Source organism: Rattus norvegicus, chromosome 4, assembly GCF_036323735.1.
Source record: "Rattus norvegicus strain BN/NHsdMcwi chromosome 4, GRCr8, whole genome shotgun sequence".
Classification (NCBI taxonomy): Eukaryota; Metazoa; Chordata; class Mammalia; order Rodentia; family Muridae; genus Rattus; species Rattus norvegicus.
In genome coordinates, this window is record NC_086022.1 from 183272120 (window position 1) to 183294498 (window position 22379).

The 22379-nt window shown below is 43.7% G+C and overlaps 1 pseudogene; it reads left to right on the plus strand.

Moving 5' to 3' along the window:
* The first annotated feature begins 11436 nt into the window (after positions 1–11436).
* Positions 11437–12535, plus strand: Sall4-ps1 (spalt-like transcription factor 4, pseudogene 1; annotated as a pseudogene).
* Positions 12536–22379: the final 9844 nt, after the last annotated feature.

Below are 22379 nucleotides of genomic sequence, written 5' to 3' on the forward strand. Positions count from 1 at the left end.
ATAGACCCTGGTGAAACCAGGAAAATGCTTCCCTTTTAGATTTTTATATTATCTCATTTGGTTAATCCTAACAGCCCCCCTACCCCCAAAGTTACATTTCTACACTGGCATTCTGGACTCAGGACCCTGAAACAAACCTTTGATGTTAACATCATTGAGGCAAAGACACCTTAGTCATCTGAGCCTATACAAATGAGCATTTATGAGCCCTCAGAGTCTGACGATCTGCAAAGCCAAGAAGCTAGGAGAGCAGGAGGTTAAAATCTCAAGTATAAACCAACCCTGCACTCTACAGCCCTGAAGCATTCCTTTCAGAAAAGCCCGGAAGCCTCATTTGGGAAATACATGTCATCAAGTTAATACTTTTCAGAGGCAGGGTTATAGATCTCCCATCAAGCTTGGACTTACGTAGACAAGTGGACTCTTTAACCATGGACCCCACCCCCACCCCCACCCCCAATGCTCAACCTAGAAAGATTCTATTTGTTCCAAGCAAGAGTAGGAGAAAATGGAGGAACTGGGTGTGGACTAAGGAACTGTTTCAATAATTCAAGAGTCAGCTCACAGCTGCAGAGCAAAGTCCGTGAATTTCTCTGTTCACTAATGAACCTTTGCTCACATGAATTCTTCCCTTTATATATCCTTACAAGATTTTATTGCTTTCATTTGAATTCCACGGGTTGCTCTTTCCTCATCTTTTATAATAAAATGGGTATTTCAACTCTTGAGAGAGCACAGAGTAATGATGAAAGCGATTTTTATTGAATTTCCATGAATCTTATTAATAAACAAAATCTTGCATGGAGGAAAAGGCTCTATTAAACCATAAAATGTTTCCAATGAACATCTTCAAATTTCATTTGCAGAGGCCTCGCGTTTAATTGAACAAATTAAACAAATCTAATCTCTAAAAAAAGAAATTTTAATCAAATTCTTATTTTCAAGATTAATTTATTTTCAAGAGCAAACACGCCCTTGGTTGTTTCAGTTCATCGTTAGGGCAAATGACAGGAAAAGAGAGCCTAAACTGGTATCATATTCAACCAGAAATAGCCCCTGCTCTCAATCAGTGGGTTGTCCTTGTCTCAAAGGACTCTGATGTAGTGGCCCTTTTTAATAGGGCACGGTCTCTTACAGTCTTCTTATGTTTTGATTTGCCCTGCCACATTTTGAGACCACAATTGTCTCCAAACATGATTCCAGAAAGATTTTTCAGGACCATAAATCTTTCTCATTAGTCTCTTGGTTAACAATACTCACCCAGAGAATCCATAATAAATATCAAGCACCGTCCATGGCAATCCTTACGATCTGGTTCTAACATGGTTTCTGTCTCCTTACATCTGCAGAAATCAGGACCACCCATGCACAGCACTCCTTAGTGGCATTTTAAAATTCTATTACCTCGAGCTTTCCAACAGCGCACAAAGTTTGCCCATGCATGAATGAACAAGCATATGCCTTCCACTCCTTTGTTGATATCCTCTTGTTAACATGGCATTTACAAGGATGTATGTGCACTTGTGGATGGGAGCCTGGAAAGTCTGGTGAGTGTACACATGCACTCATCATCAATAGCATGCCCTGTGCACAATAATTCCTCAAAAAGCTGCTTGTTGATGGAAACTGGATGACGCTACACATCCATTCCCCCTACGTTTCCTAGAAATCAAACCCATCCATTAAGGCGCACGCGCGCGCGCGCGCGCGTGCGTGCGTGCGTGCGTGCGTGTGTGTGTGTGTGTGTGTGTGTGTGTGTGTGTGTGGCGTTACCGTGGAAAAAAGAATTGCAACTTGAAATATAAAACAGAATTATAATGTCCAAACACCACCAACAGCGGGAGAGCGATGCATCTGGAGGTGGGAAAAGCTACACAGAGGACCTAAAACCTGCCCTTGCACTGTAATAATAGAAAGCAAGGCTTAAGGGAGCGGGGGTGTTAAAAAGTGCAAAAGAAGGGGACACAACATCCTTGCTGTTCCCTTTGCGTGAGGACATCCGTGTAACAGTTCTGCCCAACAACTCCACTTTAATTTCATCTCCATTTAAAACCCACTGAAAGTAGCCGCCTGCTCCCTTCTGAGCCACCACGGTGCTAAGGCTCAGCCTGAAGTAATTACCTCCAGAGGCATTCCAGCTTCTCCGCCGCGATGCGGAAGTGACTGAGATGCCGGGAGTGCTTCGAAGGCTTTAAAGCAGATGGCTCTGCAAACCCCGCACTTTAGAAACACCGTCTCTACCAACTATTATTTCTGTTAGAGACAGTTTCCTAGTTCCCAGAATTGTATTGACACGACTGGAGAGTCTGGGGGGGGATTTTCAACAAACATCAGTACCCCGCTGTGCTTTCTCAAGCTTTAAAGCCCCTCCCGTTTCGTTTCTGTGCCTCCTGTTTTGTCGCTCCTGGCTTTGTTCTTGTTAATGGCTTTGTTCTTGCGGTTTGTAAACTGTGACACTCCTCCCACCCCCTAGAAAAAGAATAAAGTAAGGCATATGGAATCAGCATCAGAAGAAAAAGTGGACTTTGATATTTGTGGAAAGCCTGGAACTGAGATGGTAGAAGGTGCAGGTAACCGTGAGATTAAGGCCTGTGAGGCTTCTGCAGTAGAGACGCTGTGAAAACCAGAGCAAGAATTCCTGCTCGATGCTTCAACACATGCATCAAGTAAGCCTGGGGTGACCGAGAGTACCTTGGAATGTCAGCCATGTGTACACCTCGCCCCAAGCCCAAAGTCCCTTCTGTAGGTAGCTCTGTAAGCTCCTTCCTTGCCCTGCTCTTGCCTGGGCCAACTTTAGTTTCAGAGGCAGTGTTGGCTTTTCTTCTAGGCTCCGCCCCACAGTTACCTGGCAACAACCAGGTATGCCTGACTCACTATAAAAGGGGCTGCTTGCCCACCCTGCTCACCCTCTTGCTCTCTTTCTTCCCTTACCTTCTTCCCCCTCTCTCCCCATTCCCCCCTCCCTCTCTCTCCACATGCTCGTGGGCGAACTCTATTCCTCTACACTGCACTGCCCTCCAACCTCGACCCCTGCCGCCGACTCTGCCTTTCTCTGTTTCTACTCCCTCAACTCCCCTCCCCGTGCCCTAAATAAACTCTATTCTATACTATAAAGTCGTGTGGCTGGTACTCAGGGGTAAGAGATGCCTCAGCATGGGCCCACAGAGACATCCCTTCCCCAGCACCATATCCCTGCCTTCTATCTTTTTATAAAACACAGCAGTGAGACTCCGAGGTATCCTGGCTTCTTCTAGAACAGGGTTTGCTTAGCTACTCTGATGTAATTTGTTAGCAATTCCTTCCCTTGTTGTCCCCACACAAGTCTAGGTCCGCTGCTCTGTAACCCAGCAGCCTGGGCTTTAGAATGGTTTCAGAGTTAGGGCTGCCCTTAGTTTGTTAAAAACGCCTTCCTTGTCACAAATTTCCACCAGCCCTTGACTCCTCCCCTCTAGCCCTAGCCCCAGCCCTTCAACCACTGGCATCAACAAAGCCTGTGATCTTAGCACCCAAGAAAGGGGCCAATACTGGGGTTTGTTTAGTCAAGTCCTTGAAGACCCTCATGCTCTCCCTGGACTGGTCTCCAGCCTGGTCTTGCTCTTCATATGACCTTGAAATGTCCTCTCCGTGTCACTCCCTTCCCACAAAGACCCTTCCAAAAAAAAGGAAAAAACAAAAAACAAAAAACAACAACAAAAAAAAAACCCTTTCCTCCTGCAAGCCAATTTGATCCTCCTTTTTCCTCTGCAGAGCTGGAAGCTTCCTGCGTGTTGGAATGATGTGATGTTTGTGGTCCTTTATCCACCATCTCTCAAGCACTTGAGTCCATGCTGATTACTTACTTAGAAAAGACACCCTGACAGCCTCAAATGGCAAGTACCAAGGGTTTGCACACTGATGTATTCACTCAGCAACATCCTTCTGAGGGGCTGCCAGGACACAAGCAGGATGCTCAACACAGTGGGGATACCAGCCCCCCATGGTTTTCAGTCCAGCCTGAGAGATATTTTCAAAGAGTAATGAAACTTCCACGGAGAGAGGGAGTGTGATGGGCCTCCCTGATAAACAGTCTCCTCACTCCGGAGGCTGGCTCTCCAGTCAGATCCCTGGCACACTCCAAATGGCAGGCTCTCTGAAAATTTTTATTTACCTAGCGTTTTTTTTTTTTTTTTTTTTAAGAAAAGACTTTCCTCGAAAAAGGCAGAACCATAATATTTTTCTCTACTTGTTTTAGAGACAGATGAAACTGAGAAGGGAAGGAAAAGATGCATCTACGATGTCCAGAATGTTCGTGAGCAAAATCAGTATCTTAAGGGCAAAGTCAAAGCACAATGTTATTTTAGCATTCTTATGACTCAAGTGAGCTGTGCCTTCCTGTTAATGGGGAATAAAATACAGTGCTGTCTCTGCCAAGAGTTCATTCTTCCTACTGAGTCCTAGAACAAAGAAGAAAACCAGCAGAAAGGGCGCTGGTTGGACACAGAACTGCAGAGGACGAGAAGCCAGCACTGATGCTTGCTTTTTGCATAACGAAAGCATCAAGTTTTATTAAATCTATTTAAAAAATGCAAGTGTGAAGCTTTATATCCAAGGACCAGGTCAGGGTTAGAAGCTCTGTCATGGAGTAGGCTGGGGACGAAAGACCTTAAAGTAAAACTGCCTGGACATAGGTCCCTGGTCTTCTCTAGCCCAAGCAAGATGAGGTCTCTGCCTTTACTTTTTAGCCCCCTTTCAGTTCTGTGAAATGGGAGTGTTAGTGGTGCCATGGGGTCGTGTGAACATTAAACCAGGTAATCTGTGTAAAACATTTAGAATAATATTTGGCACATTATGAAGAAAGCAATAGAACAGCAAGGTGAGCTGACAAGCAAAGGTGCTTGCAGCTAAGCCTGCTGAACTGAGTTTGCTGCCTGAGTGTGTGTGTGTGTGTGTGTGTGTGTGTGTGTGCGCGCGCACATGTGCATGCATGAGTGTGTGTGTGTGCGTGCATGTGCATGCATGTGTGTGTGTGCGTGCATGTGCATGCATGAGTGTGTGTGTATGTGAGTGCATGTGTGTGTGTGCGCGCACGTGCACATGCATGCATACGTGTGTGTGTGTACTCGACAGAGACAGACAAAACACACACACACATACACACGCATGCATGCATGCATACACTCACAAATAGTTTTAAAAAGAAAAACTTAAGAAATAAGGAGAAAACATGTGCATAGTAAGACAATTTAAATACAAACGGAATCGTGTTTCCGTACATAGTGCTTACCTTTTGAATTAGAAACATATTAGACACAAGTTGTGAAATTGGGAAGGGGGGACTGAACAGATGTCCAAAAGAAAGGCAACATAGAAAAGAAATCAAACCGTTCACACCCTGGGCTGAGGATGTGTGTCCATCTTCTTTTTCAGGCATGAGGGGTGACATCCCTACGTTCTTCTACCTGCTTCCCAAACTTTCCTTTTAAATTTAATACCAAATGCTGTGATCTCAGTCTGTAAAGTGTTGTAAACTTGAGTTCAGCCACCAGAACCCATATTTTTATAAAGCTAGATATGCAATAGTGTATACATGTGTACAATCCCAGCACTGGGGAGGTAGAGGCAGGATGATTCCTAGAGTCCGCTGGCCGGCTCGCTTAGCCCGATTGGTATACACCAGATTCAGTAGAAGACCCTGTCTCAAAAATAAATGGACAGCACCTAAGGGGTGACTTCTGGCCTCCACCTGGACCTGCACCTGCACCTGCACCTGCACCTGCACCTGCACCTGCACCTGCACCTGCACCTGCACCTGCACCTGCACCTGCACCTGCACCTGCACCTGCACCTGCACCTGCACCTGCATGCATACGAACACATAAACAGCCACACACAAATATAACAACTTAATGTTTATTATGTTGACCTATAAGATGGGATCCTAGAATATGTAATATAATATGCATAAAATACAAAGAACTACTAAAATGCTACTTAAATGCCTCAGTCTCCTATGAAAATGTATGCAAAGAAAGCTATTCACAGGAGTATAAGGCACTCCCGGCAGAGGCAAGCTCTCTTGAACAAGTACAAAGTGGCTCATTTGCTCAGAAAAGGACCATCAGCCTGATGGTTGTTCTATTCAAAAGAGATCGTTGTGGCAACGTGGCAGGCGTTACCCTGGTTCCAGTGCAGGAACAAACTGACACACACAGATGTTAGAGTCCATTTCTGTTCTCTTGATTCAACCAGCAACTGTCACAGGGGTAAGGTTCCCAGACCGGCCTCTCCAAACCCAGCCTGCACCACCTTGCTGGGTCTGCAGGCATGGGCACAGTGGGTCCTTGTAAGCCACTTGGCACTTGGAAGCACTCCCCACTGCTTGCCAATTAGTCTGAAGTTGCTCTTTCTCTAAGGCCGAGGCCATGAGAACAGTAGTTGCCAAGTTTCCCAAGACAAAAGGATACCCATCCTAGTGTCTGTCACCAGCCTGGACTTCAAATGTCCTTGGGATATCCCAGCTGAACTCATAAAAGATTATTGTCAGAACAGGAGACGTAAAAGGTAAGTAGTCTGCAAAGAAAGTGTTCGCCTGGGAACTATACTGTAGGTTGCTTTAGGAGATGGCAGAGTAAGAACAGTAAGCAGATTTCAGTTTTCAGTTCAAACTGTGGCCTTCCTAGTTCCTCAAATCCACCAGGGCATTTCTGAGTGTCCTGTGAATTCCAATGCCAGATTTGTAATGCACTGTCCTAGGACATAGTCGCGTGTCTGCTTGGGTTTTTGTCATTGTTTTCTGAACTGAAGATGTAGCCTGTCAATGGCAGTACATTTATCATGGAGTAGGAGTTTAAAAAAAAAAAAACGCTAAAAATGTCACTGGAGCCTATGTGGGAAGCAGTCATGTGGGGTTCAGGGGAGAGGGGTAGGGGACCATCTGCAGCTTGGACTCTGTATGTACTCAGCAAGGTGAAGTTCCAAGGCCACTCTAGAAAATGTGCTATTTACGGGGCTCTTCTGGGATCCTCTGAAATTTGTCACAGCCTTCCGTGAAAATAGAACACAAAACAAGGCAAAAAAAAAAAAAAGGTACACAGGCAAGAATCCTAAAAACAAAGTCATAATTCATTTTACAACACAAGGGAACAGGGGAGAATATCACATCATAGGCGAAGACTCATTTTTATATAGGAATGTTGGACAGGTTGATCTCTAGAGTCAAAACTTAGCCCACAGTTCATGTTCAACCATGATAACATTTGTTCCCAGCCATGTCCGTTCCAGTCCGTTAACAGACTCGCTCTAAGTGGGAACAGGAATAGAGAGCCCAGGGTAGCAGATGCTGGCATGGTGACAAGGACCACAGGGACAGCTCTCTAGAGGATGTCCATGGACTCACTAAGACAGGATGTCAATGGTTGACCAATCTGAGGAAGCCAGCAGTGCATGAACCTTACAGTTTCTTTCTCAGAAACTATTTCTATCATTTTATAGAAGAAAGGTCAATTTTTCCCCTCTTCTAGAATATCACAAAGAACCACCATCTTATAGGACAAAAACCTTCGGAGGTGCCAAGCAGACAGATAATCCATATATCTGTGTGGTTCAAAGGAAAGAGACATCAGGTCTTTGCTGTCAATAGAGTAAGTCAGGTAATCCAGAGAAGGTGTACAAAAATGAATGTGTCAAACTGCAAAGTGATTAACTGGTATGTAAATCAAGGGGTCTTTGGATACATTAACTGGGAAACCCTTACTCCAGCCCCATAATGTATACACACACACAGAGAGAAACACACAAGTGCACATACACTTGTACAGCTTAAGATAGAAAGCTGGGATAACCCCTGTGCTATTTCTAGCAACTGATGATTCCCAACAAAATTGTGCTGTCTGTGTATAAGCACCTACACGAGAATAAGAGCAAACATGGTTGCTATGGGTCTGAACTCCAGTACATATTTTAACTCAGAAAACTCTCTTAAAAGGGATGGAGAAAAGAGGGGGCCCAAGTTCAGTTCCCAGCACCCACATCAAACAGTTCACAACTACCTGGAACCCCAGCTGCAGGAGGACATGATATCTCTGACTTCCTTGGGTCTCACAGTCATGTGCATATACTGAACACAGACAAACATATACACACAGCTGGAGATAAAAATAAATCTTTAAAACAGATGATTCTGTGATCTAGACTGTAAGAGCTAGGACACTATTCTTGGGGCAATGGATACACAGACAGAGGTTAAAGACATTGCTCAAGGTGACACAGTTGAGCAGACCTGGGTTTTGCATCTGGAAAGACTGACCAGAGGCTGTATTTTCAGTCTTATTTCTATGGCATTTATCATACATATTTAGTTGGAGTTTATAACCAAAACCCAAAAATATGTTAACATTACCACCTTGTGATTATAGATTAAAATTTGAACATGTCTGTACACATCTGCCTTGCAAGGAAATGTGACGGTTGTTGTTGTAAAAATATAAAAATAAAAAGTATTGTTGGTCTTTTACCTCGCAAGGTCCTCACCTTGGTGACCCAAGATAATTTGCTAGATATCTTGGCGGAATCACATCCCAACTCCATGGTGGCCCATTGTCTCCTGCTGCCGCACTCTTTCCTACACTCAAACCCTCTCATAAAAGAACACACAATACAATAATCTTTGACCCAACAGGTAAGATATAATTGCCCACTTAAACATACAAAGCCCTGTACTATCCATCCTTTAGGAACATTGATAACAACCTGTAAATACACAGAGCAGAATCTTAACATCACCTGCCATGGCTTCTCACCCTCCCCTCTCCTGTCTCTTCCTGTCTCTCCTCTCTCCTCTAGTCCCCTCCTCTTCCTTCAAACTTCTCTCCTGCCCATCCTTCCTTCTCCTCCAATGACAAGCCTGCTTCTATCCTGTACCTGCCCTTCACCTGTACTTTACAAATTCAATGGGGAGGTGGTTCTGGTGAAGTCACTTGAGTTCTGAGTACAAGACTAGGCAACTGTCCTTGGGGCAGTAGAATTAGTATCAAAATACAGATAACTTCAGGGCAAACCACAACAGACAGTTAATAAAATTTTTCATTCTATTTGGGTGCTGTGGAATGTGTTTCTAATTCCAACTACTGGGAAGGCTGAGTGAGGCAGAAGGACTGGTACTTTTATTAGAAAAGATACGAGAGAGTCAATGTCTTTCTGTCTCTCCCTCTCCTTTCCCGCCTTACGTGTGTGTGTGTGTGTGTGTGTGTGTGTGTGTGTGTGTGTGTGTGTGTGAAAGACACAAGGAGAAGTTAGTCATCTTCAAACCTGAAGGAAAGGCCTAACCAGAATCTGGTCACACTGACATACTACATTTAGACTCCAGAATTGTAAGGAATAGATTTCTGTGGCTCAAGCCACCCACTCCATAGTAATTTGTGATGGCAGCCTGAGGTGACTGCCTAATACAGTCATTGCAAGAACCAAAGTGAGATGCACATGTAAAATGCTAATTGCCTTGGCACTGACTACTCATTGGATGCCAGCTGCCATTGCTAAGCATGAACAATGGTGCTCATATGAACCCGTGGCTAAAAAAACCAAAGAAGAAATGTGTCTCTGTAAAAAGGATGTTCTACTGTTTTATTAGCATTTGCGTTTGGTTAGTCTTGACAAATAGAATTAACTTTGCAGTATTAAGGTTATAGGGCTGGAGAAATAGTTCCATCAGTAAAGTACTTTCTTTTCTAGCATAAGGATTTAATTTGGGTTCCCAGATCCCACATGAAATAAAAAGGTGTTGTGACATGCACCTGAAATCCCAATGCTTGGGGAAGAAACAGATTCCTTAGAGCTTGCTGGTGAGCCAACCTAACCTAATGAGGAAGCTCAGGGTGAATGGGAGACCCTGTCTTGAAAATAAGGTGGTAGCATTCTAGACGAATGACATCCTGTTTGTTCTCTGGCCTCCACATACACTAGCATATACATGTGTACCAATACACACATGGACACAAACATACATATATACCCAAAGTTTTTATTATTTTAAATTTTTAATAAGAAAATAAAAAATTTCACTGTGGAAAATAAATACAGACACAATGGGATATATAAGTCATTCCAAAACAAAATCACTGTGAAGAAACCACATATAAATTCTCAAGATTGGCATATTGAACCATGAGTCAAAACATGCAGAATTCACGAAAGGCAGATCAAAGGTGATCTTGAAACAACTTGTAATATTTCAGAGCATGTCTTTGGGGATTGACTTTGGAGCAAGCAACTAGCCTACTGAGTGGTTAAAATGAGAGGTCCCCCAGGTGCTCATGTTTACTTCAAAAGCCCTAGACATCTATCACAAAAGCATTGGGAACTCTGACAGCTCTGAACCTGAAAAAGATTGAGTCATGTACCTGGCACCACACGTGTGCATAAGCATGTGGGGGCCAGAGGACAACCACACATGTTGTTCCTCAGAAGATGCCCACCTTGATTCTTGAGACATAGTCTCTCATTACTTGAAACTCAACAAGCTGACTAGACTGGCTGGCTAGACTGGCTGGCCAGTGAGCCCCAGAGATCTACCTGTCTCCATCTTCCTACCTCTGGGATTACAACTGTGCACCACCATGCCCACTTGGGTCCCAGGGGTTGAACTCAGTTCCTCATGCTTATAAGACAAGCACTTTGCTGACTCAGACATTCTTCCAAATTCTAGGAATTTGGTAAAATGGCAATTACTTTAGCCTGTTTAAGCTGCCACAACAAAGCACCAATGGGCACAGAAGAGGCAGTTTAAGAGTAGAAAGTCATGTTTCAAAAGTCAGAAGCTTGAAAGCCAAGGTTCTTGCAAAATTAAATTCTTGTGAATGACTCTCCTTGACTTTCTGATGGTCATCTCCCCATGTCCTCATTCCCTGTTTCCAAACTTCCTCTGCTTATAAAGAGGTCAGTCATACTGGGTAAGAACCTGTTCTACTGAGACCAGCCACACTGGATAAGGACTCACTTTACTGAGAACAGTCACATCAGGTAAGGACCACTCTACTGTCTTCATTTTAGTGTCATTTCCTCTTTATAGAGACTGTCTCCTTTTGTACCAGTGATGTAGACTCTAGTAAAGTGCTCAGGATCCTATAAATAACCTCTCACCCATGCTCCTGTAAATGAAGCTCATTAAGGAAGAAAGAGGAAGATGGGAAGAGAGAAGGGAAGGGGAAGAAGAGGAGGAGGAGAAGGAGGCAATGGCAACAAAGTCTAGGGAGAGAAATGGACCAGTTAAAGTATTAACAGGATAGGAAAGGGTAAGAAATCCATTTTATATTACTAACATGTAGCAATAAGTAAAGATATTTAAAAAGTCTGTCTCTAAACATTGGCCCATTCTGAGGTTGTGTTTCAATGTATAAATGTTGACTTAACAGTTATGAGGTCACAATTCAAGCCATAAGAATGACTCACGAGATAAAGACAGAAAAGAGCAAATTACAAGAATGTACATTCCACAAAATAGGGGCAAAGTTTCCCAACAACAGGGATTGGTGGCAGAGAAAGGGCAAGTCACCAGGGCTCTTCACAACACCCTGATGCTCTCTCACCATGTCTAGGCACAAGCAGGCAAAGCCACAGTATATCAGTTTGGGGGAAGGTTGGGTTGAGCAACCACAGAAAACCAGATGCTCAATGAACGACCCAGGGAATGGTAATGAAGTGACAGAGGACACAGCCACAGCAAAGTCGACACCAGGAGACTCACATATGAGAGAAGTGCTGTGTTTAGTCTTCAGTCCCTCTGAGTTCATGGAACACAGCAAAAGTTGCAATGAGCATTCTCCTATCCTCATCATGAATATCAGTGAAAATCCAGAGCCTGAGCCACCAGCCAGCCAGCCAGCTGAAGCAGCAAGGACAGTCATCAGGAGACAGTAGGGACTAAGGGGTCTTGAAGAAAAAGCTGAGCACAGAGTTTATCCTTTGCTTAAAGACAGAGGCTGCCCTGACAGTCACACCTCAGGAAATAAGCTATTTACCCAAAGTCAAAGTAGCCTAAACCAATGTGACCTCTGGAAGTACTCTGTGGCACCAAGGTGGCAGTGAACCAGCGGAGCACAGATGCCCCAGCAACACCTGTGTGTCTGTTCACAGCATCCCATGGGTCTGAAAGCAGATCCTGTGTCTGCAGCAGCAGCAGCTCCAAACGATCCAGTTCATAGAACAAATCCCAGTTGAGGTGCACATGTAGATTACGCATGCACTCTACTCCAGCGTGGTTGGTGAGACTCTCCGATGACCTTAAATAACCATGTGTTCCAGCAGGTGCCTGTATCAGTGGCTCTGCTCAGCTAGAAAGGCTCAAGCCTACACTGTCTCTAGATGCCTTGAAATAAGTCAGGCTATGTCAGCCAGTGTCCCCTTAACAGCCAGCTCACTGTGCTTGGGGCTTACGTCCTTCACCTTGAAGCCTTATGAGATTTGGGTTCTCGCCAGCTTCATGCCTGGTCTCTCAAGCACCCTGTTACCTCAGACCCTGAGCTCTATATTTCTTTGGTCCCCTTGTCTACTGTGGGACTGACCCATCCAAGAAAAGAAAGGGGAAGCCTCAAACATCTCTGCCTCCATGTTGGATGTCAAGGCCAAGGATGGTCTCATCCTCTGCAAGCAAGAGAGTCATACAAATCTCTCCTGAACATTGAACAGCGCTCGCACCACCCATGTCAAAGTTGAACCTTGTGGAACCCACCACCATGCAGCCAGCCACGATACGTTTGATAGAAGTATAGCCATGCCTACATGCCATTGCTGCACAGGGTGTGAAAAGAACTCGTCTGCCAGGGCCATTCAGATCTACATGTAGACACTAGAGAAAAGCCTTTCCTGCAGCATGAAGTGGAGCCCTCACCACTGAATGTGGCCATGGGGCCAATGATAACTCCATGTGCCAGGGCAGGAAGCTGATCATAGAGAACACTATGGTTGTGCTGGGTGCGAAGGGAAAGAGAGTGTGCCTAAGATGCTTCCCAAGGAACTCCTGTCCCCTACGGTTGTCTGGGATTAGCCTCTTGGAACCAGTCCATCAGTGTTCTCAATAGCAATCTGACCAAGGATCTGACCAATCTGTGGTCCAAAGTAGAGTCATCCCCACCCTGCCTGTGTCCCCGAGGGACAGAGCAATGCCACACTTTCCAAGCTAGATGGAAAAGCCTAGTGTTCCCTACGGTGCCGCAGAACAGCGCTCCCTCGCTTCCGGGAAGGAAACAAGATGGCGATCAGCTAAGAAGAGAGATGAATTGGGTTGGGGATTTAGCTCAGTGGTAGAGCGCTTGCCTAGCAACCGCAAGGCCCTGGGTTTGGTCCCCAGCTCCGAAAAAAAAAAGAAAAAAAGAAAAGAAAAAAAAAAGAGAAAGATGAATGAGAACCTCTGTTTTATTTTTTAGTTTTCTAGGTTGTCTTAATCCATCTCCTATTTTTTTTTCTCTTCTTGATATGCAAATGATGTTCCTTGGGACCCCCTACAGTCCAGCTTGTTGCTTCCCAAAAACCAGAAAACAAAAAGGAGGAAAATTGAAGAAAATTTAAAAAGCCAAAACAGAAGAGTTCTTTTGTTTGTTTGTTATACTTTTGAAAAGAAACAGGCTTTGAAAAACAGCTTTGTTACTTGGGACAAGCTATAGCTGTTTCCAAAGACTGTCAGCTGTCTCAGAGTGAAGCAGTTGGACTCTTCGGATCACAGTGGAAGAGGCAAGGACTTACCCCACTGGACGCTGGGTGTGGATGTGCATGTACTTCCATAGTCACTTCATGTGGGTCAATGGACTTCTATAGAGAACCGGTTTGTGGGCTGTATTCATCTTCTGGTTTTCTTTGGTTGGTTGGTTTAGGTTTAATGCACTTTAACATGAAAATTTCTTTAAAAAGAAAGAAAGGGGAACCTCAGAAACTAAGGTGTTAGCCCAGCTTCTTCAACCTTAGAGCCTTTGATGGGATAGCCTCCACAAACTGACCCTGGTCCCCCCGGATCCCATGACTTATCCTGCAGCTTATTTAAACATTTTGGATGCCCAAGAATGCTACCAGCTCCCCACATTTTCCACAAATGGGAAACAGTGGTCAGGCATCAGAGTGGGCACCTCAGGCATCCATTTCATGTAGTTCCTCAGTGCCCGCTGCATGGAAGAACTGCATGTTCCTTCTTAAAGAGAGACTTTCAGAAGAGCCAACTTCCCATCACAGCTCCACATCATCGTTCTGCTGTACTTACTGTTTCAATTTCCTTATCCCAAGTCCTGAAGACTTTCACACACACACACACACACACACACACACACACACACCCAGAACTATTATGAAGGCTATACAGTTAGGACAGGGAAGTCTTGGAAGTGAGGACTTTATCTGACTCATTTCTTTTTAGTTTTGTAGCATGTAGTGAGCCGTATTGGATTTGGGCCTAGCCGCTTTGTGACTGCATAGCTCAAGGTGGCTACTTGACTCTGGGCTGCATGGCCATAGAGGTTTAACCTTGAAATGACTGTCATACGGACATGAGATTGTTGAACTAAAGCCTTTCCCAGGAAGACCCTGGGAGCAATGACAGGATGTTTCAGCCTGAGCAAAACACCAGATGTCTCTGAGCAGATTCCTGAGAAAGGTTCGACCTTTTCAAAGAACATGTCCCCGGAAGACTGTTGCCTCTTTGTTATAGGAGGATATCTTGCAGTGTCGTGATTCACCTTATATCCTTGGGCATTTCCCAAACTCCCCCACCCTAAGCTTCAGTTCCCGCTTCTATTCCTGCCTCAGAGCTTTAAATGCTGTACATTTCTCTCAATAAACGAGACCTTGACAACAGAACTTTTGCTTGGTCTCCTTCTTCTCTTCACCCCCATTTTGGCCCACAGGTAGAAAGCCTCTTCGGGACCCTGAATAACTGGGTCCCCGCTGGCGGGGACAGTAGCAAAAAAGAATAAAGAAAAGAAGAGAAAGAGGTGGGTAGGGGAAGGGAAGGGAAGAAGAGTCTCTATTTTGCTATTTTGTGACCACCAAAGTATTCCCAGGTCTTAAACCTAAGAGTCAACATACTGATGAAAAGAGCTGGATGTTCAAGATGTCCTCGTGGTTAGTTTTATATTTATCATCATTATTATATTTGTGTAAATGTAATAATTTAGACCAGCTTTTGTATCTGCTCTTATGGTTTAAGGAAGAAGAGACTTATTTCTCCTGCTCCTGGGTAGAGAGTTTGGGTTGCTGAAATGTGGATGAAGACTGTGAGTGGAAATCTCACCTCTTGGTTGATGCACCTGATTTTAGAATCCAACGCTTTGATGTTTTGTTTTTTGGCCAGGTCATGTCTTTCCTTCTGAGATTGTTTAAGTGAGCCCTGTGATTAAAGCATTCTCCGACTCACCTGGTCACCTATTTGCCCTGTAAAGTGGATGTTGCTGCAGAGAACATACCAGCTACGGTTTTCACATGCCCTGTGAATGAATGTGTAAATTTTGAGTATTTTTCTGCCCCACCCCCCGAAAGAAAAGAGCAATGCACGAATATACATAGATAAAATATATAGATAAAACTAACCCCAGGGATATTCCTGTAGACACAGATAAAATAGGAAAAATACCAGGGGTAGGAACAGCCCAGGAGAGGCATACATAAATATGAACAACCCACTAACAAGAAAAACAATGAATAAAAGAATTAAAACATGAACTGCAGTGAAGAGACAACCCAAGTGGCTAATAGCATATCATGAAACATCTCTTAGAATTCATAGGAAAACAACCAAACCCACAATGATGTTCCACCACCATTCAGTGCCCCTCTGGTTGGCCAGGATTTTAAGTCTGACAGTACACACATTGGCAAACATCTATGGTTCGGTCGCCGAATAGAATACTGAGCTTAAGTATTGGAATGTACTCAGGATTCAAGGAAATCCAAGTTCGTTTAGCTAATGGTGCCTGTCTTAGCCTGGGCCTTATGCTGTGAACAGAAACCATGAACAAGGCAACTCTTTTAAGAATGACTTTTAATTGGGGCTGGTTTACAGATTTAGAGGTTCAGTCCATTGTCATCAAGGAAGGAACATGGCAACATCCAGGCATACATGGGAGGGGATGACCTAAGAGGTCCATTTCCACCTCTCGTTCCAAAGGCAGCTAGCAGAAAAATGGCTTCCAGGTAGCTAGGACAAAGGTATTAAAGCCCACACCCACAGTGACACACCTACTCCAACAAGGCTATACCTCATAATAGTGCCACTCCCTGGGCCAAGCATATACAAACTGTCACAGTGCCCTTGACCTATGATGCAGATATGTCAGTCTTAGAACTAGTCAGTAACTAGTAAGCCTTGTACCCCTCCATCAATAGGCACAGAGAACTCCACAGCAGGACTACCTGTAACACACCAGTGGAAAACCAGATGTCTACCCCATGGTTATAGTGCAGTGTATATTTAGAGTGTGGTCTTAGAATGAAAATGGCCATTTGGTTATGGGCAAACCAAAGGCCTCAGACAAACATTAGAAACAGAAAGGTAAGTGAAAGGGTAACTCAAAGAGTAACAGAACTGTTCTTCAGTTAATTTAAATTTCAATGCATTCAAAGATCACATACATTCTTAGGGACACAAACATATGTGTTGAAACCATAAATAAATAGGGAAAACTAAATATAAAATGTAAGATAATGGTATTTCTGAGGAAGAAACAGAATTGGGTGGAACACAGGGCAGAGGTATTTGGTGAATCCACTCTAAACCCTGGAAAATTTGTCAACGGTTTTCTCATACATTTAATACTCAAGACAACTAAAATAGACACTGGAACTTGAACGTAGGAGATGCAAATGCTAGGCAAGCCAATTTATTAGAAATGACTCTAAAACTCTACCCAGCTGTAATCTGCCAAGTTCTCACTTAAAAAATGTAAGATCTTTAAACATGAAAAGTTAGTTATTTTATTAAGAACACCACACACGGATAAATGGCAAGATGCTATAAAATGATGACTTTGCTCCTAATCTGAATTATTGAGTACCCCGTGAAAGACGGATGTATATTATTTTATTTCCATGCCAGGTCTCACAACTCAAGGCCTTGTGCACACTAGGCAAGCACCCTACTGCTAAGTCCAAGTTTCATACTTTGTTTAAAAGGTAGTCACTGGGATGAAGAAAGGGCTTGGGGTTTAAGAGCCTATACTGTTCTTGCAGAACACCTTAGTTTGGTTCCCAGCACCTGCTGCAGACAGCTCAGAGTCACCTGTTATCCCCCGCTCTAGCAGATCTGACACCTTGACTTCCATGGACCTTTGCATACACATAATTAAAAATAAGACAAATCCTTTTAAAATGCAATTTTATTTTATAACAAAAAGATCATACAGTAGTATATTTTAAGTTTTCTGAAGCATACCAAGACAGATTTTAGAGGAAACAGGCAAAATATATGGGCCCACGTTTCTAAAATACATTTTCAAGTTCAAAATGCACTCATGTTTTTAAACATATAAATGATATTTCCAAGAGTTATGAATGCAAATACAAGGCTGTCTGTCAGAAAGACACAAGCCCCACTATATCCTACACCATTTATAAGAACCAAGATGTCCCAGCCCAACTCAGAACCCTACAACCTGACCAAGCTGTCAAGTGCTGGTCCAAAGGAAAGAAGAAGCCCAAACACTGTGTTTTGATCTCCTTGACTCTATTACAGAAAAGCACATTTTGTGTATTAGGAAGCATCACTCAAGTCCACCAGCCTGCAGCTGCCAATGCCTGTATGCTTGGGCTGCCAGGAAACACGGGTGGAGCAAAGTAAGGGTGGGCTGAAAAGGGAGAAACAGGCACCCTATCATGTGAAATAACCCCCAGATTTCTCTTCTTGTCTCTGACTGTTCAGTAGATGCTTGGATTAATTCAAAAGCAATTAATCAAAAAGCTTCATCATGGTCATACAGGACATGTAAATAAAATAGTGGCTCTGTGAGTTACAAAAATCCCACCAGCTAAGAAAACCTGAAGACATGCTTCCTGGATTCTTATGGGTCTTAAGGTTACTTAGCCAAGACAGACATGGGGACGGAGAGTCAGACCAACTGTTTCCCACATTTAACCAATTATCCATTTAACTGGTGAGCTTTATAACAATTTTTGGTGCACTGTACCTCAAGTCCTTAACAAAAGGACTTTCATTCCTGGTAAAGTAACCAACACAGAAATCAGGATGAAAGTAGGAGTCATTGTTCCTACTTGGAAAGTAAAAGATTACCATGTCCAAAGATCTTCATGGCTCACAACTAGCCCTGAGTAATGTTAAGAGGTAATGCCATTCATGAACATCGGAGCCACCTTCTCTGTGGTCTTCCAAGAGGTTCTACTGGGCCATCGTGGGCATAACATTGCAATGCTAAGCATTGTCAAATACAATTAAAATTTTGTAAAGGTCAAAATATAGCAAGAAAATCTTGTCACAGGGGTTGGGGATTTAGCTCAGTGGTAGAGCGCTTGCCTAGAAAGCGCAAGGCCCTGGGTTCAGTCCTCAGCTCTGAAAAAAGAAAGAAAAAAAAATCTTGTCACATTGTGCTATGGTAATTGGGCGGCCAAAGGAATGTGTTGTATAGCTTATTTATACCAAGCATGATATGAATGAATGAATGAATGAATGAATGAATGAATGAATGAGAGAGAGTCAGCACAAAGAGACCCATCATTGCCCACCTACACTGATCAGTACATGCAAACCTGTGATTTGCAAAGTTGCAGGGTATTTGATCACACTGTGACCGCCAAGATTGCGTTATTTACTGTTGATTTCCAGTGCCCACTTAAGATAAATCCGAATCACCTGTAATTTCATCTGTGTCTAGTTGTGGTGTGGTTCAGCCCTAGAAAACACCTTTAATCCAAGGTGCTAATTGTGAACAGGATTAAATAAAGTCAACCATAGGTCAAGAGGTGGAGCAAGCAACCAGTTGATGGTAGTAAACATAGAGGGGGGACAAAAACAGAATAAGAGGAAACCAGGAGGATGGATAGAGAGGCACACAGGAAGTAGAAGGGAAGGACATTCAGTTTTCGGGGTTTTTAAGACTCATGGAGAAGGAGAGCTTCCTTTTGGGACATCATCTATGAAGGAAGGTCAGCTGCGTGCTTTCTCTGCCTCTATGAGTTAGCAGGCCTTCCCCCTAGCATCTGGCTTAACCAAACGATTGAGATTTTATTAAAAAAAAACAAAAACAAAACAAAACAGATGCAGACCAGAGGGTTGCAGAAACAGAGCTTTAAATGCTTACCGAAACAGAGAACCATCAGAGTAATGCCTCGGGAGGCTTGGTCATAAGATGATTTATCAGTCTCTACAGAACCTCAAAACTATTAACAGAGTAACTTGAGAATTAAGCATTTTCAGAACTGACCAGCCACATGGCATGGGTTTGTTAGTCTAGTTGTAGGGGCCCTTTAAGAGAAGGGGGTGCTTTGTCAAGATGCTAGAGGAGTCATCATAATAGGATTATAGATTGGGGTTAAAATTCCAAATCATGAAGGAAATGGCAGCACATGTCACCATGAGCATCGAGCTCTGCTTCCAGGCCCGGTGACCTACTCAGCTGTGACAGGGCTTAAGAATCAAGTGGGGAGGGGGGCTGGAGAGATGGCTCAGTGGTTAAGAGCACTGACTGCTCTTCCAGAGGTCCTGAGTTCAATTCCCAGCAACCACATGGTGGCTCACAACCATCTGTAATGATATTTGATGCCCTCTTCTGGTGTGTCTGAAGACAGCTACAGTGTACTTATATATAAGAATCAAGTGGGGAAAGGAACACTGCCAGATGCCAGAAATGCCTGGGACTGGAAAGAACACAGCTGGTAGCATGAGGACCTTGTCAGTCACAGGTTCCAGGGTGTGCATCTGAGCCCAGCATGAGGGAATGAGGAGGCTGAGGGAGGTAACTTTCCTTCCTAGAACCTATTAGATAGATCTGTGCAGGAAAACTGCAGCAGAGACAGTGATAAGGTGAGGATTCAAGGGTACAGTGCTTGCAGATTAGGCTGCATCCTAAGCCCTGTCCACCGCTCGTGACCAACATCCAAGCAGTGTTAGTGCAAACTGGGCACTCTAGGTATGGAGTCTCCTCTTCTGAGCCTGGACTGACCTCCCTGTTATGGCCCTAGAACCTTGCTTCATCCACACAGAGCAGTGCAATCCAGGTGACAGGAAGGCAAACCCTGAGACCATCTCAGAACATTTCTCAAAACTTTGGGGACCCCCAAATTGGGTGTACATGTTACGGGGGGGGGGGCAATTGAGTTGCTTTTGGGGGGTGGGGCTAGTCTCATTTATAAAAGAATTTTAAAACAGACTTAGTAGGACTCTCAAGAACAATTTTGTTAGCGTTTGAGAGAAACACCAGACAGACCAGCTTGTCCATCTTGGCAGTAACCAAGAAAGATACAGAAAAGAGGAAGCCTTTGAAAAGCAGAGTCTGTGATGGGGGAGCAGTAAGCAGTTACAGGGCAGATGAGCAGCTGAGTAGCAGAAGGGAGGGATTTCAGAGAAAAGAAGGAAGTCAAGGGAAGCACGCTCAGCCCTTGTCAGGAAGAAAGGGAGATTAAAAGAGGAAAAGAAAAAGTTATGCTTTTCTGGGTAACTCTGGAAATCAGTCAAGCTGGAGATTTTCAAGATGGAAACTCAGCAAGTAACTGCCCCCAGGGAGGGGTTTCTAGGAAGGATAAGTACATTATCTCATTAAGGAGATAACTATTCTTCCTCTCTCCTTAGCATGGCTTTAAGTAAATCAGCTTCCCTGGGGGATGGACTTCTGGCTAGGTGAATGACAGGCCCCAGCTGGATTAACTCTTACAGGAGGAGATAGATAACAGGATGTAATGTTCTCATCTTTGGAGCAGATAACAATGTCCTGTGTCCACCTAAGGCCAGAAGTAGATTTCATTAGGGAGGGGTCCATCCTCAATGCCCTCTGAGGTTACTAATCTCCATCTAGCTACCTAACAAGGACACGGGAACTGCTGTTGTAAACACCGCGCTTAGAGATGCCCACATACCAGAAGGCTGTAAAGCTCTGCCTCATTCCAGTTCCAACCAAGCAACACCAATTCTCAGGGACACCTCACTATTCTGGGCCTTCCGCTTCCTAGCAGGGTGACCCTAAGAAAATTCTCTAAATTTTCAAATTCTTCTACAGAACCTTTAAAACACCTACCTCACCAGGTCCCAGAGGAATTAAATCATGGATAAAGTGCTTGCCCTGATGTCTTACTTAAAGTGAATTCTCTGTCTGTTTTAGCAATTATCTCAATGTCATATTTTGCTGCGATGACTTACACAGAAGGGGGGTTTTAAAAAGTAAGATACCATAATAAGCTTCTTCACTGATATATGTTTAAATTATTAATTTAATATTTAAACTATGAATTTAATTATGTTCAGCCTTTGGGACTTGGTTAGGTGACTCCCCTGCAACTATAAAAAATAGAGAGAATTTTTGGCTGCCCCCATTCCCCCATTGTGCCCTTGCTTCTTCCTTCAAGACTCATAGTTCACCACAGTACCAACAGGTTGTAAGCTACACCACAGGTCAATTAAGGGTATTTCAGACACACACACACACACACACACACACACACACACACACACACACACTTCTTATGGACTCATATTTACCAAGCCACAATTCCAATCAACCCACAAAAATTAGAAGTACGTATCTATAAACCAGGCTTAATTTTGTGAACAGAAAATCTAGATAAAGCTATTTTAACTTTTACATATGGCTAACTTTTGGGTTATTTCACAATATAATTTTTTTATTTTGTGTTTTCCTTTTCCTTAACTACACAAGCTTGCAAAAGGTAAAGATCATTTTTAATTGCATGCAGGCAATATGTTTGCAATGTTTAGTACGCTTAGCCGTAAATACCAAACTATTTGCAAACACACTCCTTTCTCCTCAGCTGATGGGTTTTACTCACTGCCCTTTCTGCCTCGTGTCCTTTTTTCATTTTTACCCAGTATCCCTATCCAACATCTGAAACCTACCAGGGGCATTTACCACTTGCTACAGGGGAGGGCTCTCACAGGGGAACCCCGGGTGCCTTTGTTCAATTTTAAAAGGTCTGCTCCTTGCTGGAGCTGGCACTGGGTGAAGGGTGGGAAGGAAGGGACTGGGAGATGGTACAGCTTAGCTCTTACAAGTGGAACACAGCTAAATCTGCAACTTTCAAACAAGGAGTTGTTGCTCTTCTTCAATAGGCCGGAAGAACCTTTGTGCGGAAATTATTGTGTCTTCCATGCCCACGTGATGACAGAGTGCTTTGGTTATTTACCTGCTCCATCAGAGCAGAACCCATCAACATTGTCTGAAGCTGCTATTCTGTGAAATTGTTCATAA